The 22,048-nt window shown below is 41.3% G+C and overlaps 3 long non-coding RNA genes across 3 annotated transcripts; all 3 read right to left on the bottom strand.

The window, feature by feature from the left end:
- Positions 1 to 1,502: 1,502 nt before the first annotated feature.
- LOC145355338 (uncharacterized) lies at positions 1,503 to 5,140 on the bottom strand. Its single transcript, XR_013888962.1, has 3 exons — positions 5,075 to 5,140; positions 3,715 to 3,774; positions 1,503 to 1,545 (listed from the first exon to the last, which is right to left on the bottom strand). It is a non-coding gene; the product is annotated as an uncharacterized LOC145355338 (long non-coding RNA).
- A 637-nt stretch (positions 5,141 to 5,777) lies between these two features.
- On the bottom strand, positions 5,778 to 7,864 carry LOC145355335 (uncharacterized). The gene is made up of 3 exons (XR_013888959.1): positions 7,801 to 7,864; positions 6,104 to 6,163; positions 5,778 to 5,839 (listed from the first exon to the last, which is right to left on the bottom strand). It is a non-coding gene; the product is annotated as an uncharacterized LOC145355335 (long non-coding RNA).
- A 2,360-nt stretch (positions 7,865 to 10,224) lies between these two features.
- Positions 10,225 to 19,157, bottom strand: LOC145355334 (uncharacterized). Its single transcript, XR_013888958.1, has 3 exons — positions 19,128 to 19,157; positions 13,849 to 13,899; positions 10,225 to 10,282 (listed from the first exon to the last, which is right to left on the bottom strand). It is a non-coding gene; the product is annotated as an uncharacterized LOC145355334 (long non-coding RNA).
- Positions 19,158 to 22,048: the final 2,891 nt, after the last annotated feature.

Genomic DNA, 22,048 nt, shown 5'->3' with positions numbered 1-22,048 from the left:
GAACAACATTATTTCTGTCTGTCAAATAATAACAGTAAGCACAAACATAGGATAAACACAACAATAGTTACACAATTGATTGTGTTTCAAAAGAATCATCTCAATCTAATGGATGAAAGAAGAAACGGAAAGAATATGAAGAATTACAGGGTCAATGGGATCATTGTTTGACTGTATATGACAATGATTCTATTGAAATCTGAAAATACACAAAGTTTCACAATCGACATGAAATGTAAACTTTATATTTTGTGCAATTAACAGAGCATCAATCCGAAAATGAAGGATGGCATGGTGGCACAGTGGTTAACACTGTTGCCTCAGTGCCAGGGATCTGGATTTGATTTCCGGCTTGGTTCACTGTATGTGCTGAGTTTACATGTGTCTGCATGGGTTTCCTCCGGGTGCTCCAATGTTCTCCCACAGTCCAAAAGACATGCTAAATTCTCCCTCAGTGTACCTGAACAGGTGTTGGAGTGTGGTGACTCAGGGATTTTCACAGTAACTGCACTGCAGTCTTAATGTAAGCCTACTTGTGACACTAATAAATAAACTTAATTGCTGCTAAGCAAGTAGTTTCTAAGTGATACAGAGACATTCACAAATGTGAACACAGCTCCTCAGGCACAGACTTTGATCTCGTTTGATTAAAATAGTTACAATTTGAAAAAACTCGCTCTGGAAGGAATGAGCTAAAAAAATTACAAGTATGAATAATGTCCTTCCACTGCCCAGGATCTTGTACAAAAATATGACTGTTCCTTGCTACTTTATATCACAAGAAACCATCAGTCACAACGGGAGGAGTTGTTATTGGAATTATTTCTAGTTGCTGTCAATTGATTTGGTAGCCTCGTCTACAGAGCTAATGAGAGACAAAGAAATGTGATGGATTTTATCCTGTTTAAAAGAGGATGGAGTAGGTAGAAGAAACTCGATGGTTAGGGATAGATGGAATCAGGAGAGGCTCGACAACAATGTCATGGAACACAGGGACTGTTAATGGTAGTGTTAAAGGTGGTAATGGTGGCATAAAGGTAAGAATACCACCCGCGCCATCTTCCAATGAGGCACTTTCCAGCCTTCTGGAATTTATATTGAGTTTAGCAACTTCATACCATGCAATCACTCCTCCATATTGATCCTTTTTCAAAAATGCATTTTTGTTTTTCTCCCAACAACCACCTCTCCCTCCAAGTCCCCACAGGGCCATCTGTCACTTGTTCTTGAGTTTTCTATCACAGAGGATTGACCTTTGTTTTGTTATAAACACATTCTGCTATTTTGTCTTTATATCACTATCAGCACCTTCTTTAATCTTTAAAACTGCCATTAACACTCCCGTGGTCTTGTGTTCAACTGTTTACACCCAAAACAAAGTCTCTATAAGACTAAAATAATGGACTGACATTGCCTGAAAAGTGAATTTGAAAAACGTGTGAAGAGACTTACTGGAAGATAATGAAGGAAGACACAACTTACTTGATGTAGTATGGATCTCTATATGGACTGAGGTTGTTTCTGCTTCTGCTGAAGTCGTCACTTCTGAACAGAAAGATTAACTAATATGAAAGTGGCAACACAACATTTGCATAATTGATTCAAAAAAATCTATTTCAATATACTGGATGAAAGAAAAATATTGCTATTTATAGAGGCAGAGCGGGTTTTCCGTAGAACCTGCTGAATTTAATGAGAGGACCTGAGTGCAATTGTTTCTCCCTGTTCCCACCAGAGATAGCTAGTTAGCCAGTTGGACAGACTAGCTACAGATGAGCTTTAGACCTTCACACCAGACATTGGCAGAGAACAACACTTAGTGAGACTGGATATAATGGGGAAGGCAGGGAAATTGGGAGGGTCATGGTGTGGGGAGCAGGAAAGAGGAGAGATCCCAGTGAGAGGGCGATCGTAGTCTGGTGCCAGGGATGTTGGAGGAGGCTAGTAAGAGCAGGTTGGATAGCAAGATCAAAGTTCACAGATGGGGAATATTGGTGTGTTGAAGGGGGGTGGGGGAGGGGGGTGCTGAGGAAAAAAAGATCGGTCTCGAATCAGGAAAGATTGGAAAGGGCAAAGCATAAGCTAATTGGATTATGGGGTCAGGGTACCTTGACGAAGCAAATTCCTGGGAGATCAAAGGTCATAGGGAAACCAGAGGCAGGGTTAAGGGAGATAAGAAGAGTAGTTCTAGAGGGATTGGAAATGGAGAGTAGAGACATTATTATGGAGATCAGAAATGTGGGGCTTTCTGGTCAAGGGGCATTGGTAAAACAGATAAGCTGTATCCAGCAGATTACTGGAAATGTAGGTGGAATTCAAGTATGTGCAACATGAATGGGGATTTGCCTTGAGAGATAGGTGAGGAGTTGAATTTGTAGCTGTTGAATTTCAAAAGAAGCAAAAGGAAGATTTTATTAACATTATTTTGCTTAAAGTAATAGCCATGAAGACAAGAAACATTTTTTACATTTTGGAAAGCTAACTCCCAAAGAAGGTTGAGAGTAATGGATTTGAAGATGAAAGAGAAAAAAATGTTTAAGGAAATATTGAAACATGTATTGGGAGAAGTGGTGATGTGATATCTTGAAGAGTGTGCTGTGCCAGGACAGACCTGTGAAGCAAGCAGACTGTAGCTACCCTGGAGAAGTGTCTGTTTGTTCCAGAAGGCAAGGTTTTGTTACAAGCCTTTGATTTCCACTGTTAGTTGAGGGGAAGAGAGAAGCTCTATGAAGTACCTCTATATAGGAACAGTAGATGACTTGGGGTAATAGTATTGCAATTTTTATAGATTAAATATCTATAGGGACTGTTGCCTGAAAAAGGGTGTTAATTTGTGAGCCTAGCTAAGTAGACAACATGGTTGGGTGGCACAGTGGCACACGCTGCCTCACACAGCCAGGACCCGGGTTCAATTCCTGTCTTGGGTCACTGCCTGTGTGGAGTTTGTATGTTCTCCCCATGTCTGCATGGGTTTCCTCTGGATACTCCGGTTTCCTCCTATAGCCCAAAACACATGCTGGTTAGGTGCACTGGCCATGCTAAATTCTCCCTCTGTGTACCTAAACAGGTGCCAGAGTGTGGCAACTGGAGGATTTTCACAGTGACTTCAATGCAGTGTTAATGTAAGCCTACTTGTGATAAATAAATATACTTTAAACCTTTAAGCTTAAAATATAAATCTTTTGGGCAATGTTGTATGACTAACTTTATCTCTGTAATTGTAGTTTTGTACATTTAGTTTTCTTTTCTTAAAAAATATTTTAATTTAATTTTAAAGTCTCCAAAAGTGGTATTAGTGGTATTAGAATTTTTTCTGCTGACATCAGTACATATAGGCCGGAACTCTAACACCTCGCCTGCTACACAATCGCGCAGATGAGAGTCCGACAACAGAAATCTCCGCTGACCTCAGGCAGGAATTTCCGGTCTCTCCCAAATGAGGCCGTAAAATCCCGCCCAAACTTTCTCTTCATAAAATACAAACAACAAATTGTTGTGATAGCTTGATCAAGTTTCCCTTTGGGATTTGGTCAGCCCAGCAATCGCCACCTGCCATATCATAACCCATTCAAACAACTGTTTTCAACCTGGTCACTATTTAGAAGAAATAGTCTAAATATTCACAACCGTGAAGTAATTGATTCCCTTGTCAGAGAACACAATGATGTTTGTCATTGGTCTTGCTGTTGTGTATGGAAAGACACCATCACTCACCTGGTGTGGAGCCAATAGTGGACTGGGTTATAGTTGGCTTCACTGTTTTCGTGATCCGTTCTGAAGAACAAGAAGAACAGTCAAAACCATTGACCTCCAATTTCAGGTCCCACAGTATTGAGAATTCCAGTGGGAGGCTATTTGCTTGATATCATCGCTATACTATACTATATTTACTACAGCAATATTAAAGAGAACACCACAAAAACAAGGCAAAAACATTTCCATAATTGGTTACTGTTCAAAGAAACTATTTCAAGCTTCTGGACCAAAGAAGAAAATAAAAAGTAAGTATATATAACATCAAGAGGATTATCCTTTGAAAAGATATGATAATAATTCAATAGTAATTTAAAATTATACAGCGCATCACCATCAACCTCAAATACAAACTTTACATTTCATTTAAATGTCAGGTCATTATTTCAAAAATGTTCAATCAATGTTGGAATACAAGTATAGTCTAATCTAGACAGCAGGGTTAACAAATATGGACATGAAATAATGAGGGGCACAGATAAAGTAGATAGCCAACATCTTTTCCCCAAGGTAGGGGAGTCTAAAACTAGAGGGCACAGGTTTAAAGTGAGAGGGGAGAAATATAGAAGGGTCCACAGGGGCAATTTTTTCACACAGAGGGTGGTGAGTGTCTGGAACAAGCTGACAGAAGTAGTAGTAGAGGCGAGTATAATTTTGTCTTTTAAAAAGCACTTAGACAGTTACATGGGTAAGGTGGGTGTTGAGGATATGGGCAAAACACGGGCAATTGGGGCGAGTTCAGTGGTTAAATAAAAGTCAGCACAGACAAGTTAGGCCAATGGGCCTGTTTCCATGCTGTAAACCTCTAGACTCTATGACAACGTTTCCCCTCATGCTCACACTCTGATCCAGTTTTATTCAAGTAGATAATTTTTGACCAATTCATTCTTGAAGGAGTGGGCCAACTGCCTTAACCATCTGCACCTCTGCTCTGTCATTCACACATTCTCATCACTCAATGGACACTTTTAGTACCTTTTTCAGCCTTCTCCTTTCTCTGTTACATTCCCTTTGTCCCATTACGCCCCTCCCCCACCCCAGCACCCCCTGCCCTCCCCCTGCCACTCTCATAATATAAATCTTTTCTGATTTTCTTTCCTCTTAGCTCTGGTGAAGGGTCATCCAAACACGAAACATCAGCTATATTCTCTCTCCGCAGACGTTGTCAGACCTGCTGAGATTTTTCAGCATTTTCTGTCTTTGTATGGGCTAAATTTAGATTTGTAATGAAATAATGCCCTTCCACAGTCTGGGAGTCATTGAAAAAAGATGGCTTCTGTCATTGGTCTTCTTACTGCATATCAAAAGAAGCATTGCTCACCTGACGTGGGGGCAGTGGTGGACCTGGTTGGAGTTGATTTCACTGTTGAAGCGGCCCCTTCTGAAGGACAAGAACAATAACATGAACTAGAACTTGAATATTTAATTATTCCAATGGATTTTCACCTGAAGACTATTCCTTTGGTTTTGCTTCAAATGCAACTTCCACAAAACTATCTGTAAGTTGAAATGTCTTTAAATTTTCATTCATTTCTGCTTAAGTCTACAAGATTGGATTGGATTGACGTTGCCTGAGAGGTGAATTTGAGAAACGTGAACAGACTTGCTAGTGGCTACTGGAAGAAAACATCACTTTTTTTGTAGTCGTTTCAGAGATGACAGCTCCAGTAGGTGCTTATGGTATAGTTATCTCTTCTGAACATAAAAGGAAATAATTCACGATCATTACCGAAAATCTAAATTATGCAGAATTAAGAGAGTTTCCCCAGAAGATTACATCAATATTACTAAAATACAGTGAATGAGGAAAAGTCTTCTTTAATGACCACAAGAACTAGTCCTCTTTTCTTCCCAAATAGACAAGTAAAAACTACCCACAAGAAACACTCTTTTAATCGTAAACATTTCTCTTTGAAAAGAAAGGGCTGATTATTTAGAAGCAGTGAAGGAATGGACTTCTTGTCCGTGGGAGTTGTTGAAACAAGTTGATTTATTTGTTTTGCTGCTACCAAACAAAGCCAACACTCACCTGAAGTAGGGCCAATAGTGGATGGGGTTGTAGTCGGCTTCACTGTGGTAGTGATCCCTTCCAAAAAACAAGGAATATAAAAGGTAAACGCCACAATACAATCAAAATACCAAACTATTTTTGCTGACTCCCACCATTTGGTGTTCTAATTTCATTTTTGCAAATGTGATGTTGAAACCCTCTCTACAGATTCACATGTCCTTAAATTCTCAGCTGGAAATAAAGTATCGAGATAATTTTGCAAATGTATTCAGTGCCTGAAAGCTGGGTTTGGGGAAAGGGCAGTAATGTGTGCAGACTTACTGTGAAGAAGTTACTTACCTGTTGTAGTTGTTTCACCAGTAACAGCTGTAGTGGTTGTCTTTTTTGGTATAGTGGTTACTTCAAAGCAAAAAGGAAAAGAAATCAAAACTATTGAACTCCAATTTTAAATCCTACAATATTGAAAATTTCACCACAAGGCAATTGTTGTAAGACTAACGTACAAAGGATGAGGAAATGTAGTTTCCTATAATAATAACAAGCTCAACAAATTTATCTTCCCTTCATGTGAAAATCAAATGCAAACATGGGTGTCAAAGGCAGTCTTTGCATAACTGGCTGTACTTCAGCAGTACTATTTCAGAAGACCGGAGAGAGACTAAGGAAATTTGGCATGTCTGCTACAACTCTCACCAGTTTTTACAGATGAACCATAGAAAGCATTCTGTCTGGTTGTATCACAGCTTGGTATAGCTTCTGCGCTGTCCAAGACTGCAAAAAACTACTAAGGGTTGAGAACATAGCCCAGTCCATCACGCAAAACAGCCTCCCATCCATTTACTCTGTCCACACTTCCCACTGCCTCAGAAAAGCAGCCAGCGTAATCAAGGACCCTGTGCCCCCTGGACATACTCTCATCCAACTTCCTCTGTCAGGAAAAAAATACAGAAGTCTAAGATCACGTGCCAACTGACTCAAAAACAGCTTCCTAACTGCAATCATCAGATTTTTAAATACACCTACCTCATATTAATTTGATCTTTCTCTACACCCTAACTATGACTATAACACTACATCCTGCACTTTCTCCTTTCCTTCTCCCCTATGTACTCTAAGAACAGTATGCCTTGTCTGTATAGCACACAAGAAACAATACTTTTCACTGTATCCCAATACATGTGACGATAATAAATCAAATCAAACAAGAAAAGGGGAGAATACATAAGTTGCATCATGATGCAAGAAGCATTCTTTGACGAGACATGTTAATGAATGGATGGCAGCTTCAAATAAAATCCTGGGTATCACCATCAACATACAGTGCCAATTTTCCATTTCATTCAAGCATCAGGGCACTCTTAAGAAAAGGTTCAGTAAAAGTTGGTGAGCAAGTTGATAATGGGAGAGACCGATGCATGCACAAACATGGATACAATATTGCTCTTCAACTCCAGTCAAATTTCATTCAGGTAAGTCACTTGTCAACCCAATTCCCTCTACAATTTATGGATTAAGTGTCTGAAGTTGTTGAAACAACACAGTTTGTGTCACTGGTTTTGCTACTGTGTATCAAAAGAAGCCGTCACTCACTCAGTGTGAGACTGGCAGTGGGGCTGGTTGTAGTTGTTCCACTGGTTTAGTGGTCACTTCTGAAGAATAGAAGTGTTCTACTGGCAGTCTACTTTATTGTTTTCGATGCAAAAATGATGTTTAAAAAACTACCTGCAGATTCAGATGTATTAAAATATCCAACACTCCCAAACAAAAGGAAGGGATCTACAAGACTCACATAATGACATTGCCTCAAAGATGAGCTTGAGAACAGTGCTCAGGAGAGATCATTCAGGCACCTACGATTTCTCCTCAGCAACCTCTGATCAATCTACTTCACATGGTGAAAAACCCATCCGTTTCCTTTGATTGGGAAAACAAGGTCTGCAAATCTACAAATGCTGAAGTAATCGATTTCTAGAGAGTTTTTAAACAACGTGGTTCACTTGTTTTGCTACTATTTATCACAAACAGCCTTTCCTCACCTGGTGTGGAGCTAGTTGTTGACCCTATTGTCGTTGATTTCACTGTTGTAATTATCCCTCCTGGAATGGAAGAAGAAAAGTAATGAAAATCACCTTCATCACAGCATAAGAACACTCTGATATAGTTTGACCATAAAACCATTGCATTGACCTCACTGCGAATGGGATGTTACAAAATTATTGACAGATTCAGGTTTTTAGTAAATTTGCAACCATTTCCATCCAAAAGGAAGTGTACAAAAGGCTAAATGAATTGCACTGAAGCAAAACAAGTCGGCTGGTGCAAGCAGACTTATTGGGTCGAATTTTACCATCACCCGTTTTTAGGCCTGCCTCTGCGCCGGTTCCCCCTTTACCAAGGCCCAGGACTGCACCCGAAATGGACGCGACGGCCATTTAAATGCATTTCCCACATTTAAATTGACTGAATGGGCTGCACTCCCAACTCTACTGGCACTTCCCCCTTTACCAGCATGTTCATCCATCCAGAATCGGCGTGAAACAGACATGCTGTACAAAAATCCAATCAAGCGCTCCAGCTGGCGAGGAGATAAGTGTCTAGTGTCCGATGGCTCTCTGCTTGAGATCAGTGGGGGTGGGAGGGAGAAGGGGGGGTCTGCTGTCACTCTGCCTGAGATTAGTGGAGCGGGCAGAAAAGAAGGTGGTCCGCTGTCACTCTGCCTGAGATCGGTGGGGGGGGGTGGTGGAGCCTGCCGCTATTCTGCCTGAGATCAGTGCAGGGGAAGGGGGGGGTCTGCTGTCATTCTGCCTGAGATCTGTGGGGGGGGTGGTGGAACCTGCCGCCATTCTGCCTGAGATCAGTGGGGGGGGGGTGGTGGAGCCTGCTGCCATTCTGCCTGAGATCAGTGCAGGGGAAGGGGGGGGTCTGCTGTCACTCTGCCTGAGATCAGTGCAGGGGAAGGGGAGTCCGCTGCCACCCACTCTGCCTGAGATCAGTGGAGAGGAAGGGGTGGGTCTGCTGCCATTCTGCCTGAGATCAGTGAAGAGGAAGGGGTGGGTCTGCTGCATATTTCTGCCTGAGATCAGTGGAGAGCAAGGGGACTGTCCGCTGCCCATCTGCCTGAGATCAGTGCAGGGGAAGAGGGGGGGTCCGCTGTCACTCTGCCTGAGATCTGTGGGGTGGAGGGGTGTAGGGGAGGAAATGAGGGGAGAGGGGCCCGCAATCAGTCTGGGTGGCAGGGAGGGAGTTGGTTGATAAGGGAGTCAGTAATATTGGGGGGAGTGGGGCAATGTCTGGGGGAGCCAGGGCGAGGCATTATTCAGGAGGGATGTGACAGGGGAGCTGTATTCTATCACTTTTTGACTGTGCATGCGCAATTGGAGGCTCTGATGGGTGCTGCAGTTTCGGAAGCATGAAGCCCAGTCCACAGGCTTCTGCAGTACGATTCGGACTCACTGATACTTTTGCAGGCAGTGAGAGTATGGGGGTGCCTGAGAAAGGGTTTAAAAGTTGCAACTCAAATACTCCCAGTTTCAAGTCTGCCCAGCATTTAGAATTAAAATGGTAAAATAGGGCCCAGTGTTGAATATTGGTGAAAGACAATGGTTGTGGTAGTTCCCTCAACAACAACTGTGGTTGTTCTTTTTGGTGTAGTTGTTGTTTCTGAACAAACAAAGAAGAAATTGAATTCCAATTTGAAATTCTGCAGTGTTGTGAGTTTCAGCAGCAAGTTATTTATTGATATTAAAGTACAATATGGAAAATTATTTTTGCCACAGAAATAACTGGATGAAGAATGTTCCCCCACGATAAATTACAAAAGCAAACATGGATAGGAGTGTGGCAAGACAACATTTGCATCATTAATTACATTGATAAAATCATAGAATCTTACAGTGCAGAAGTAGGCCATTCAGCCCATCGAGCCTGCACCAGCAACAATCCCACCCAGAATCTATCCCTGCAACCTCATATATTTACCATGGTAATCCCTCTAAGATACACATCCTGGGACAGTAGGGGGGCAATTTAGCATGACCAATCAACCTGGAGGAAACCCCCACAGACACGGGGAGAACGTGCAGACTCCTCACAGACTGTGACCTGAAGCCGAATTGACTCCGGGCCCCTGTTGCTGTGAGACAGCAGTGCCAACCACTGTGCCACCGTGCTGTCCACAAAAAGAACAACTTCAAGGTATACAATAAATCGGCACATGTTTGTGTTTGTTTCTATACTTTTATACTTAGGTTTTCTGAAACATAGACACAGCATTCCTCCTCAAGAAGTGATTCTGATCTAGCTTCTTTCAAATACTTATCCTTTTTCACCAGTTATATTTGGAGGAACTGAACTGAATGTCTACAAGAGATAAAGCAATATAGTTTCACTCTGGAAGCTACTTAAATATGATAACCTGAGTCACAAACTTTGTGATTATGCATTGAAATAGCCAGCACTGACCTGGTGTGGAGCCAGTTGTGGATTTGGTTGTTGTCCGAATCACTGTTGTAGTGGTCGCTTTGGAAGAACAAGAAAAACAATCAAAATGGCTTGACTAATAGTCCAGCTGATGAACATATAATTTCTTCCACATCTCACCTTGACATGCCTTCTGCATTGTGAAAATGAAATCAATTCTATTTATTTTCCTAATGTCGCCTCGGGAAGAAAGGATAGGGAAACACAGAAGTCCGAAGGCATTCTTTCATTCACAGTGGAAATTTGAGCACAGAGTTAACAAGGGAAATGACAGCTCCCACACTGCACCTTCCTATAAAAATCTAGACTTTATACAACTGCACAGACACTGTCCTTTCCAGCAGTTAAGGTAACTCAGGGAGGGTTTGAATTTCACCTGTCTGGGGAAGCCTATTTAGAGCAAGAATTCTGTCTTCACTCTGTTGGGGGTCAACCACCTCCCTCCACCCCACTCATATCTTCAACCAGGTCTTGGGGTTTTTACTGGGTGATGGGCTTTGAGGGGTTGAGTATGGGTTAAGCAGCTCTGTGCATTGCAAAAGGGAATGCTGGATATCCCACTCTGGGGGTGCCAGGCCTTGGGATTGTAGGATTGCTCCTGTCCTGCTCAGCACCTGGCTGCTCACTTGGGTAACCTGGGATTACCATTGCCTGGACCCAGAGACTGGGATAGGTCAAGTATGAGGAGAATGGAAGGCACTAAAGGGCCCTTAGCCACCTTGGTGGACCCTGGTTCGGGGGCTAATAGCTGGCAAGTTCCAGTTTCTGATGCCAGCTGACACCTGAACTTGGGTCAGCCTTTCTGGGTTGGGGCACTAGTTAGAGAGCTTCCTGGCAGTGGCTGCTGTATCATTGTATTGGATATGGTTATAGTGCTGTAGCCTAGTGGGATAAACATAGGGTCCAATCTGGTTGGGGTCCTTTTGCTGCCGAGTTGGGTGATGGATTTGGTGACTTTTGGAACACTACTGCCCCCTGGGGAATGGTCAGACCTACTGGTTCACCAATTAGCTTATCAACCGGAGGAGACATCACCCATCCTCCTTTTGGACGCATTATGGAACTTTTTGGCTTCATGGTTATTTTCACCCACACGTGGTTTGCAAAGGTGATCACTGGCCTCCTAGCCAGGGCTTTTGGGTTTGAAGGAGGCATTCTCCTCACATGTTCCACATCCTGTGGAATACCACTGTGCTTGAGTGGAGATGTAGCCCCAGCTATGCTCTCTGGAGGCTTTTTGACTGAGGGAGGCAGTTTCCTCACCTGCTCTGGCACTATTTGTGAATCCCTCAGGTCTCCCTCCAACTTTTTTTTGTTTTTATTCCAATTCAATCAAATCAAGTCCAATTCGGAGTCTCAACAAGTTGAGACATTCCCGATCCAAGTTGACAAGACAGGGCTCTCACCTCCTGTCTTGGGCTTGATCTACATGATCCAAGCTGATTGGAGTAGGCATAGCTTCTCCTCTAAGGTTTGATCTTATTTGCATCTTAGCCAAAAGGCCCAGATGCCGCTTTTAAAAATTGCTTCAAATTAAGCTAAAATGTAACCTAGGGGGGTTGGCTCCTTATGGACTAACAGCGGTTGAGGTAAATTCCTCACTGAAGCAGAGTGTGTTTCGGATGGTCCAGCCATTCCTCCTCTAAAAGTGAAAGAAAGATTTCAGACAGTCAGACCTCCTGCTGATCCAACAGGAGTAGGGCTCTCTTCTCTTTAAATTGGCTGGCTGTTGGCTGCGCGAGCGTGTGTGCCCTCATGATTTCTTGCCTTGCTGGAGATGGAAGACTCTCGGACCTTGCTTGCAGCTGGGATCCTCTGGTCTCACTGCAGTGAACAGAGGTTTGGCTGAGTGCCAAATTCACCATTCTCACTGGCAGTGGTCCCTATGCAGCTGTGGGCTTTTTTTTGGGAGAATCTACTTTGGATTCTAGGGGCCTTCTCTGGATTGGTTTAATTTTACTGGCCCAGCTTTGACCTTGCTACCTTCGAGCAGCACTTGCCCGAGGTCTGTGGAGGCCCAGCCACCCTTGTGGGTGCCAGCTTTCTGCCTTTCAGCAGATCTCTGCTGCTTGGTCACGGCTTCTTCTATGTTTTCTGGCTGAACTGCAGCCCTTTTAAATCCAGGTAGCTTTTCTGGAAACACCTTATTCCTGAGAGCTTGTTTAATCCTTGGCAGGCCTCCAAACTCTTTTTACCGTCTGCCACAGGGCAGAGTTTTGCTGCAATTGCCTGGCTTTTTCACCCTGTTCTGGCTTCTTGGGACACAGTGCTTGTGACCACACCAAGGCACATCCCCGCAATTTAACTATTTTCCACATCTCATTTTGGAATTCCCTCTCTGTCTTTTGATCTTTTTCTGCTTGAGCATCTTTTGTTTGCGAGCCCATTTACTTCCTCCTTTCCTCTGTTGAAATTCTCTTTTTCCTTCTCTTTCCCTTCCTTGGAACTATTTCATTAGTCTCCTCCTCTCCAGCTCCTCCAGTGGGTTCTATACCCCTTGAATACAGGTTTCCAATCCTTGCTTAGTTCCGATTCTTCTACCCATTCTGGGTAGGGACTTGAGTACCCCAGGATCTTGGATCTCAGGGGGAAACTTTCATAGTAGTTTCCCGGCTAAAAATTTTGGCCAGAATTCTCCAGCCATTCACACCCCGCTACCACTGCCAGCGAGAATGGAGAATTTGGCGCTCACTCCATTCAGACCAGAGAATCTATACCTCCACCCAATATAAGGTGGTTAGTGTTTCACTGGTTAGTGCTTCCTTACCCACCTTTGTAATATTGTTTAGCAAGTTTGTCTAAAAGAATTTGCTGCGGTATGTTACTTTTCTTAAACCAGTCGCAGCCATCAATGCTTAGTCCATTAGCACCATTGTGGGAGATTAAGACCTCCGAAAGATTGCCTTTCTTCAAAGTTGGCCCCATTGACCGTGGGGCCATTGTTACTTTGATACTGTCGAAGGCATCATGTGATAAGCTGGAGACATTTTGTAGCTCGGGAAGTGTCCATTTTATAAAGCACATAAAATTTATTTTGTAAAGTAGTTCAGCCGATAAATATAGATATGATATATATGAATGCATATATGTTTTGCTCTTTCACATCTCAACTGTAACACATCTGTCATACACTTTGGACTAATTTCATTGAAATAATTGCATTTCACCGAGTCACTCTGGAGGTTATGTCCTCAACATAGGATGACAGGGTGGCACAGTGCTTAGCATTGCTGCCTCACAGCACCAGGGACCCAGGTTCAATTCCGACCTCAGGCCTTATGTCTGTGTGGAGGTTGCGCATTCTCCCCATGTCTGCGTGATTTCCTCCAGGTGCACTGGTTTCCTCCCACACGCCAAGGATATGCAGGTTAGGTTGATTGGCCATGCTAAATTGGTCCTATGTCAGGGGAATTAACAGAGTAAATATATGGAGCTAAGGAAATAGAGCCTGGTGGGAGTGTGATCAGTGCAGACTCGGTGGGCCAAATGGCTTCTTTCTGCACTGTAAGAATTCTATCAGTTCTATGAACACCTACAGGATTTCACTACCTGGGAGCTGTTGAAAAAAAGTGACTATTATAACGGTCCTAAAAGCCATCACTCACCTGGTTTGGAGACAGTAGTCGGTGTAGTTGGTGTAGTTGTAATAGGGGTACCTTCACAAACAGATGAAAGATGGTTAAAACTACTTGGAAATAAGCTGAATTCCTATGCTATTGCTGTAGTTTTACATCACAAAACTAAATAGACCTGCTGCAAATGTCATGTTGAAAAAAACTATTTGCAGACTCCAGTTCCTTTAAGTTTTCAACCATTCTCACAGTGTGAAGATATAAATTAACAGGCTTATTTCATTAGCAATTGCAATGTCCTAGACTGGTATTGTCTGATGCCAAAATTCAATACATGTTACAAGTACACAGAGACTTGCTTATGCAAGTGGAACATTGCTATCAGTCAACATTTGTTAAGCTGACAGTAGCCCCAGTTATGTAAAAGATTTGACAGCTATTACATTTTCTCTGCCAACTCTGTTTGGAAGCCTCTGGACATTCTGGCTATCTTTTTCCTGCCCTTTCAGCTTCTTTTTGATTCAAGGGACTTTTCCTGGCTTTCCAAAGGTACTATGTTATGGGATGTCTTGGATGTCTCTTTGTGTCTTTCGAGTTTCCACTGTCTTCTTTGAAAAGCTTCGTCTCTTTCATTCTTGGAGTTCAAACTCACCGAATTTGTTAAACTTGACAAGCTATCACTTTGTTAAACAAGTCCCTTTAGCAATTTACCAATTAAAATTAATTTTTAAAGATGGGCAAATTGAAAAAAATAGATGGAGGAAATTATCTACAGGGGAAAATGTTTCAGAACACCTTTGGGGTGTTCTGATACAAATATGGAGATGCAACTGGAGTAATTTCATGAACAAGGTGAAGTACTCTTCCCCCGGAACGGTGTTGCACAGTGTCACACCAGCCACAATACAGTGACAGAGTGAGAGTTACAACTTCACCAGCTAACTACAGACATATTGAATTGTAAATACGTACAAAACACCGAACAAGAACAGTTCCAAGCAGTTACCTGATGTCAGATATGTGGGAAGCCAACCGTTTTATTTTTCATAATTTTTATAACATTTTCCATAATGTATTTGTACTAGTATTTTCTCATGGGCGAAATCATGCTAAGGTTTCAGGTTTTACTTGTGCTGGAGCATGTTACAATGTTATAACATGTTGAGATGTGCTGCGTACATTCACAGCTCATGATCAGCTAACCTTGACAGAGACTCACGGATCGTGCATGATCAGAAGTCTGAACCAATTAGTGCTGGCCACCTCTGCAATTGTGTTTAATTAATCAATGAATGTAAATGGGTGTTCTCTGGAGTAATGTATAATAATGACTGTGTAAGAGAGAATAATGGAAGGAAAGGACTAGTAACATCAAGTAACAGTAAGAAGCCTCACAACAGTAGATTAAAGTCCAACAGGTTTATTTGGTAGCACAAGCCACAAGCTTTCAGAGGACTGCTCCTTCATCAGGTGAGTGGAAGTCGTGTTCACAAACAGAGCATATGAAGACACAAACTCAATTTACAAAATAATGGTTGGAATGCAAGTCTTTACAGGTAATCAAGTCTTAAAGGTACGGACAATGTGAGTGGAGAGAGAGTGAAGCACAGGTTAAAGAGGTATTGTCTCCAGCCAGGACAGTTAGTGAGATTTTGCAAGCCCAGGCAAGTTGTGGGAGTTATAGCAAGCAAGATATAAAAGGAACTCCTAATAAACTCATACACTTGTACCAGGCCGTCAGGTGCCAGCAAATTCCTGAACCTAACAGATACTATGAAATTAACCACTTTTCTGGAAGGTTCCTATATGGTTTTCACTGCAAACCTGTTCAGAGATGTTGCATGGAATTTTATATCTATGGGTAGGGGTGAGGTGTGTTAAGATCAGACCAGAAAATCCAAGGTGTTTTGGGAAGTTAGTGTAGGCCCCAAGTTTTACATTTGATTTGGACACTGGGTGAGCATAGGGTGTTTCACTCCAGGTGTGATTCAAGTGACCCACTAGGAAGCTTTTGTCTAACAAAACTTACTTAAGAATACAGTTAAAAAGAATTAGCATAATGGTTACCAGTTACAAGACTTAAACATGACACAGTAGAACTCTTAACAGCTAGTTAGCTTTGCTGTTCCAATGTATAGCAATATCCCACAGACATGCATCCTTCTTCAGTATTAGTCAGCACAATAACAAGTATGCTCACATGATGCCAAATTTCCAGCTTTTTAACACTTCTGGACAGAAGTCCAGCCAGCAATTCTCAAAGAAGGCCATATCCTCCAAACAGCAAAACCTCAGAGAAGCAAAACCAGCCTGCAGCAGCTCCCAGAAGCTTCCAACTTCAGAGCTAGAAAGGGAAACCTCTCTCATTGCAGCTTCTAAAGCAGCAACTCTCATACAACAGAATTTTCAAGAAAGAAACTTAACTCCTGGAAGATTCCAGTCTCCAACCCTCATAGCTCAAAAGCAGCATCTGAACTTGAATATTGTGTGAAAAAGCACAGCCTCCCCATCACAAGACCAATGAAATCCAAGCTCCCAGGGAAAAACAGCAGAACAGCATTAGTTCCGATTAAACCAATATTCCAGCCATTAGAAACACTTAGGCAGCTGCATCAATAATACAAGAGGCTGGTAGACAGACCAACATTGCTAAAACACCAGAGACTACGAGAAACATCCTGCAGAGAAACATGATTAAAACACATTTCCTAAAGTACAATAGCGTTATACCTCCCCCCTTAAGAAAAACATGAACCATCAATAATCAAAGGAGGTTTCATTTTTTTGCAACCTTCTAGATCCATGTTACTAGTACTCTACAATATATATACGGTGACACAGTGGTTAGCACTGCTGCCTCACAGCACCAGGAACCTGTGTTCAATTTCTTGTAGTCCACACACAATCATTGGGTACCATCTGTTATTGGTACCATCACAATGGGTGAGCTCCCCTCACTGCAACTCACTTCAATTGTGTCATTTTTAAGCATGCTTTTAATCTCCCTTTTGAACCTGTGCCAATTTTAGAGGGTTACGCCTATAAGGTTGTTGCTGAATTGGAACAGCACTTCCTACACCAACATCATGCATCACTAATTTATTACTACCAGGCTTACTCCCACACATCTCTCCATGTGACTTTAATAAGTCTTTCAGGTCATTTTAATTTGCCTCCAAAAGTAACTCAACAATTTATTCCAATGTCTGATAACTTCATCATTATCCAACTTAATTTGAGAAATGTCAAATTCAGGATCATCAGGGTTCAGTTCTTCCCTCTGAGTTGTAATCAGTAACATATCCCCTCTCTTCTTTCCTTCTCTATCAAAATACCGTTTGACCATATTCACATAACATTCTCTGTGAGTTTTCCTTCTATCTGGCAGTCTTATCAAATAATTTACCTTACTCAATTTCCTTGCCACCTTGGCTTTTAATGGTTCACCTACCACTGGTAGTAATATTTTTTCCCCACTAGCAAAACTGTGAATTTTTGATTTCTTATCTGCTTCCTGTTTCATCACATACTGTGTCACTTTTAAATGTTGTCTAGCCAACTCACCTGCTCTATTTAAACTTTCCCTAAAATTTGACAAGGAGTCCAATAATGCAATCTCAGAACGCTGACTCACCAATTTCTCTTTAATCATTTTAAGTAGTCCTTTTACCTTATAATCAAAAATCCATTTAAATGTAGCTTAGTTGATTCATTAGGTGCATCCCAAATCACAAAAAGTACAAATGGAATTCTTTTATCCCAATCCTCTGGATAATCTTGACAATAAGCCCCCAGGATTGTCTTTAAAGTTTGATGCCACTGTTCTAATGCTCCTTGTGATTTTGGATGGTATGCAGTTGATTTAAATTGTTTTATTCCTAAGCTATCCATAGCCTCCTTGAATAACTTTGATATAAAATTTGATCCTTGATCTGATTGTATTTCTGTGGGTAGTCCACATCAAGTAAAAAATGTAAGTAACTGTTGTATAATCCTTTTAGCTATAATATTTAGTAATAGAATAGCCTCTGGAAACCTAGCAAACACATCCATTATGGTCAATAGATATTGATTCCCACTTTTCATTTTCATTTTTCCTACACAAGCAATTAAGTTCCATGTAAAAGATTCCTCCAATGCTGGAATGGGGAATAAGAGTTCTGGTTTTATCATCGCTTGAGGTTTCACTATTTCCTGATATGTGTGACATATCTGGCAAAATTTAACCACATCTTTATGCAGTCCAGGCCAATAAAAAATGTTTTTGTGCTTTAAATTCAGTTTTCCTTTCTCCCAAATGACCTCCTACTGTTACCTCTGTGCTACCTGTAACACGTTCCTCTTATACCTGCTGGTAAAACCACTTGATGAATATCTGCCCATTTTTCATCTGCCTGAATATGTAAAGGCCTCTATTTTCTCATTAAGCCCTTGTGGAAGACAGTATGATGATAGGGCCAGGGAGAAGTAGGAGAATGCTCCGAAGAGGTATCCCATTTCAATCTGGTTATTGGTAACAATCTGTGAGCTAACAGTCAGGTAAACAACCAAATCCTCTAGACAACATCTAATCCGGTATTACATCAAGGAACAGACACAGTTGTATTGAGCAAAGATGAGCACTATCAGAGATAAAACCCCAGTACCAGCCTAATCTTTAAATGCAAGTCATCAACCAGCTTAAAAAAAGGACAATGTACAATCAGGTTGTCCAGAACCTAAAGGCCCAGCCAGAACTGAGGAGAAAAACTAGACCTAGACGAAGGGAAAGACTGAGAATGCTGTTTTATATATTTTTTCTTTCTTTCTCCATGTAATAAAATGAAAATAAATCTCATTTTGTGGAACAAGTAATGATGAACTTCTAAAATTATTGGACACATGCGTATCAAAGCTTGGTACAAAAAAACGGATCACTTATCAAATGTGGAACTAATGATTGTATCATCTGATATTCATGGATAATGAGAAAAACAATCAAGAGTGCCAAAGACTTGCGGTTTTTTTGCCATATGCCAATACAAATAGCTCCCTCCATGTTGACCTTGGAAGTGCATAAGCTCCATCACTATCACATACCCTTCAAATGCCATTAAGCCTTGTTCATGAATCATTGTTTTTGTTCATGAATCATTCTGTTACATGTCTGCTAAGTCAAGACCTAAGGTTTGATTTTAAAATTAAGTTGGTATGTTTTCCTAACAATTGTATTGACATGAGGTAACAAATCATTCTTAAAGATATTGGCATTGAACAAACCATGCATCTACTGTATCACACATTTGAAGTATTTTCGCAAATAAATTACTTACATATAACATTTCCATCCTGGCAGTAACTGTAAAAGAAAGGAGGAAAAGATTTCACATCACTGCCTCATTTATAGGATGACTTCATAAGCATGTCTTGAGAAACCAATCAGAAGATAACATCTTTGCTCTAATTCTTATTAGTAAAAACAATATTAAGTTATTTTAATTCAATTTACTTCTTTAATCAATTGGAATCTTTATAATGTTGCTCTGTAATGTTTAGGATGGAGTCAAGCAAAAGCTTTACTGACTTGCCTGTTATTCTTGCCTACGTTAGCTCACGAAACATGCAGTGGGATTCTCCCATCGCGCTTAGCTGAAAACTGGAGATTCCCGCTCAACTTCAACAGACCTTTACATAGTCCACCCTCTGCCCGCTAGAATTTCAGTGTTGGGCGGGATGGGAGAACTCTGGCCACAATGTGCACTGCACCTACCCTGACCTGAACCACTTGGAATTTAGGATTTACATTATTAGTATGGTTACGCCATACTCCTGCTATGATTCCATATCCAGAATCTGGGACAGAAAGATTGCTGCTGCTTTAGCAATCAGGAGACCTATGGCAGCAGTGCTGATTATTATCTCATGGCTCTCTGACTTCTGTTAAAGGCAAGAGATGGAAGACCACCGACCTGAGAATTTAGCGCCTCCCTGTAGGGAAAGAGGAACTTAGGTGAAATTTTCCATTCTCTGCAGAGTGCTGGTTGATGAACCAAATGCTTCCCGTTTTTGAAAAGCATTTGTAAACCTTGTTGATATGGAATTTCAACTGCGGTGGGACGAAATGGTGGAGAAGCCTGCTAATTTTATTAAAATTTAATGCAATGAGGTTCCTGACCTTCCTGAGCTTGATTACCGGAATTCGACTGCTCTGCCCCACCACAGGAATCGGAGCAGGCAAGGGACAGACAATGGGAAGATCCGTTGACCTCGGGCAGGATTTTCCGGTCTCGGGTCATGAAAGGCCATAAAATCCAACCCCATATGTCACTGGCAAGGGGGAGGTGGGGGGGGTGGTGCGGATCCAGAAAATCATCAAACAAGATCTCACCAGCGAGACTCTTGTTTTCTGAATCTTGTGAGATTTCGGTCCTGGTTCATCGTTTGTGCTTGCTGCAATCCTGGGTGCAAAAAATTGAGGGGCATGTGTTTTTAGGTCTTTTATGGTCTTCTCAGGCCCTCCAATGTGACTGGTGGGTAGGTATAAGGGTCTCTTCTGGTGCACCTTCATTTGGACATCCTACCAACATTCCAAGAGTGAAGTGAGGCCAGAATGCCATGATGTCCTTCTCCCCTCACATGCATTCCAATGCAATTCCCACTACTGTAGGTGAAGACTTTTCACATTCGCACGGAAGCTCTGGTAATCTCAGGGCAATAAGAAGTAGATGCAAAACGATATCGCTTTTCCTTCTCTGTTATTGTTGGGAATTCAACGTTTCCTCGAAAGCATAGGGGAGAAATACCAGCTCATATCAACTGATGCACTAAAACCTTGCAGCCACCAACCCAAGCAATGTTCACCCCTCCCATTTACTAAGGGACAGGCATAGGAAAAGTAGGGTGACTAACTTGATTACATCACATGCAGAGATTGGTAAAATAGGAAAATAAATTGTTGTAAATACTTTACCAGTCTTTACAGGGAGTCCTTATTTTTTCACCTGGTTGCAATATCTTTCCATTATAGTAACATGTGCAATTAGTTAATTTAACACACTTCATTATATTTTCATCCAAATAAGGAGCACCCTCAGGACACTTTGCATAACAGCCTATATCGAATAACAAGAAAACAACATGTGATGCTAAGAATTTCAGCAGCAAATGTTAAAGCCATTTATGCTAATTATTGAGTTTCATTACACCCATATTCATGGTAAGTCATGGAATTATTAAATTTGCTCCCCATTCACGATTCTTCCATAAATACATAATTACTCAAAGTAAAAATCAGAGCTCAAAATTGTCAAACCTATTGAATGCTGAACAAATTAGGCTCACTTTGTTTCATCGAATTTGCTAGAAATACCCTTTTACACTTTTATCAAGTTGTAGAAAATGTATGACAAAAGTGACAGCACAATGATTTTAAATCCAAGAAATAGCCATTATGAACTAAATGTACAATATCTAAACACCGAGAACAGGAATATTATCTGATCATATAAAGAGATAATAATGTAGTTTAAACCTTCAAGTATTGCAGAGTATTTCTTCCCAACGTAATGATCTGAACACGTTTTTGTTGTTAACTTTCCACATGGGTGATAATGCCAACTGCATTCATCAGGGTTGTTATAATAGTCACAGTATACAGCTGCAAAACACAAGTAATTATATGGTCAACTAAAGCAAGTTGCAGAATCTATGGAAGATTCCCAGAAAGGACTGTCTGCATTCAATTAAAAGGGATATATGGTACAGACATGACCTTTCAGCCAGTTTGGTTTCAAAACAAAAGTCTGGATGCATATTTCTGTTAGAAAAGGTAATTTTATCTTCTCAATTCAAGTTCCTTCTTATCCATCTACATCCTTTCCAAGTATTTCTCTCCCTTTTAAAATATTTAATTGGTTTTATTACCGCAGCTTTCTGGATCAGTGCATTTCATGTTCTCAAAAACCTTGCGAGGTGGGCTTTCTCTGGATTCAATTAACCTTTCTAAGTAACATTTTTAATTTTTTCCTTTTCTACTGTCTTCCTTGGACAACGAAAAGAGAGGTTTATTTTCCTCTCTTGTCAATTCTCTTCAATATTTTAAGCAGTGTGGTTTGATTATCGCTCAATCGACCTTGGGTGGCATGGTGGCACAGTGGTTAGCACTGCTACGTCATAGTGCCAGGGATCCAGGTTCAATTACCAACTCGGGTCACTGTCTGTGCAGAGTCAGCGTGTTTTCCCTGTGTCTGTGTGA

Source organism: Carcharhinus amblyrhynchos, chromosome 19 (genome assembly GCF_965287045.1).
Source record: "Carcharhinus amblyrhynchos chromosome 19, sCarAmb.v2.hapA, whole genome shotgun sequence".
Classification (NCBI taxonomy): Eukaryota; Metazoa; Chordata; class Chondrichthyes; order Carcharhiniformes; family Carcharhinidae; genus Carcharhinus; species Carcharhinus amblyrhynchos.
The sequence above is the reverse complement of the archived record's forward strand: the minus strand, read 5'-3'. Positions and strand labels throughout refer to the sequence as shown.